The sequence below is a fragment of the Zingiber officinale genome, chromosome 10A, assembly GCF_018446385.1.
Source record: "Zingiber officinale cultivar Zhangliang chromosome 10A, Zo_v1.1, whole genome shotgun sequence".
In the NCBI taxonomy this organism is placed as follows: domain Eukaryota; kingdom Viridiplantae; phylum Streptophyta; class Magnoliopsida; order Zingiberales; family Zingiberaceae; genus Zingiber; species Zingiber officinale.
Window position 1 is genome coordinate 66,173,168 of NC_056004.1, and position 2,364 is coordinate 66,175,531.

Below are 2,364 nucleotides of genomic sequence, written 5' to 3' on the forward strand. Positions count from 1 at the left end.
AGATAGTGATGTGTGTGGTGGTGGCTCGGGAAGAACGATTCGGACAAATTAATATTTTTAGTTATATGATCAATATATGCACATTCGAACTAATCAGAATATGTGATATCATGCTTATTTAAATAAAAGGAATGATTTAAAATTTTCCGTTGTTATAGTATAACTAAAGCATGTACGTAAGTAGTATAAGATCGTAGCGCCGCCCTTGGGTAAGAAGGGTGGGCGTTACATACACAAACAGATAGGGTATCATATAAAACCCTAGGTCCAGAACATGATGTATCACATGGTTGGGTCACTACCGGAAGCATGTATGGTCAGATAAATAACAACATGCAGGGTATAATAAATAAACAAATAACATGTAACAGATCATGTAGTGACCAACCGAATAAAATGGAAACCACAATTCTTGCTATATGTTAAACACTTTATTATGCATATCAAAAGACATAAGTCAAAGTACCCGCCTCCGATAAAATGGTCCAATCCGGAAATCAAGATACCCGTCGAGATACGGTCTCGAATCAGAGTCCTGCGTTATTAAACAGATAAGGTATTTAGCTATATAGCTAAATAAAAATCTCCAAACCTATTTAATAATCTTATCCATTCCTTAATTCAACACGTATACCTAGGTTAACATTAGTTATTAACCTATCTATCAATCATCAACAAAATGGTTAAAACCCAAATTCACTCAAACCACATATCACGATTATGTAGAATTAGGGCACCCTAACCAGTCCACAACAAAAATGAAATATAGTACATATACAAAATTACCTCTACAACTTGTCCAAATCTGATTGGAAACGTTGCTTCTATAAATCAACAGTCAGAGCAAGGATAAATTGCCAATCTCCCAAACAGATAAACCTAAATCACAATTAACACGACAAAAATCAATATCAGACCCAATTCCTCAAGGATCACACCCATAATTCAAACAACTTACCCTAATCTGAAATTTCTCCAGAATGAACGAGATCCAAGTACTGTTTTGGTGAACACAAAACTCTTCCTCTTGATACCGAAGAGGAGAGGGTGTCTCAAAGGTTCGTCCCTCGTTGAATCTGGAAGAAGCCCCATAGGAGAAGCAGTGGCGTTGGCCGTTGGCACAGAGGTGGTGGCAACCGGAGCTAGGGTTCACTGGCCGACACTGTGCAGAGGAGCAGCGACGGCAGTAAAGCACTAGGGCACGACTTGGAGCAAAGAGGAAAGGATCGGGATGGGGGGCTCGGTCGGCCCTGTGCTCGGTATCCCCACGGCTAGGGCAACAGGGGGTCGGCGGTGGCTCTCGTCGCCGGCGGCAGAGACCAAGGCAGAGAGGAGGGTCGCCGGCGTCGGGTGCGCGGAGAGGATGCGAGGCGCGCTCGGGTTTGGCAAGGGGAAGGAAACGGCGACACTAATAAAGGAAAAAGAAATAAAAATAAATAAATAAATAAAAAGAAAAGGAAATATATATACATTTCCTCTCTTAAATAGGGTAGCCTAAACAGGCCTTTCCCGGACCCTGTTTTTGTCCCCATTAACTTGTCCATACGAGCTCCGAAAAATTTCCAAAAAAATTTCTAAAAATTCCGAAAAATTCCCTTATCATTTTCGATATTTTACATGCAAACATGTAAACCTTAAGCTCATATCATATCATATTTCATAAGGAACCACTTAAGCATATTTAGTTTGGGTTCTAAGTTCCTTAAGCTCCCAAACTTATCATGGCCGAACCCTAACATGTCTCCTTCTAGGTTATAAGTAGCATGGAAGTATTGAACCTTAAGCCAATATCTTATACATTTTCATGAGAAACAACATAAGCATATTTGTTTTAAATTCCAAACTTCCTAGACCCTTTAACTCAAGGTGGCCGAAACCTATAACTCATGGAATTAGGTTTTTAGTGGCTTAAGAGCATGGTAACCACAACGACATTTCATAGCATATATCACAAGACATCATAAGCATATATAAGTTGGGCTCTAAGTTTTCTCTAGGCTTTTAAACTTGTAATGGCCGAAACATATAAATCATGGAACTAGATTTTTAGTGACATAAGAGCATAGGAATCACAACTACATTTCATGATACTTATCACAAAAACATCATGAACAAATGTAAGTTGGTTTCAAAATTTCTCTAGGCCTTTGCACTAGTATTGGCCGAACCCTAACAAGCATGAACTACATTTCTAGTGGCATAAGAGCATGGAACCACAACTACATTTCATAGTACTTACCACAAGGAGCATCATGAACATATATAAGTTGGGTTCTAAGTTTGCCTAGTCTTTTAATCCAAAGGTGGTCGAAACATATAAATCATGGAACTACACAATTTTCATGACATCATAACAAGGAACAA

The 2,364-nt window shown here is 39.0% G+C and overlaps 1 long non-coding RNA gene across 1 annotated transcript; it reads right to left on the reverse strand.

The window, feature by feature from the left end:
• Positions 1 to 398: 398 nt before the first annotated feature.
• Positions 399 to 1,344, reverse strand: LOC122027912. The gene is made up of 3 exons (XR_006124573.1): positions 959 to 1,344; positions 787 to 879; positions 399 to 535 (listed from the first exon to the last, which is right to left on the reverse strand). It is a non-coding gene; the product is annotated as an uncharacterized LOC122027912 (long non-coding RNA).
• Positions 1,345 to 2,364: the final 1,020 nt, after the last annotated feature.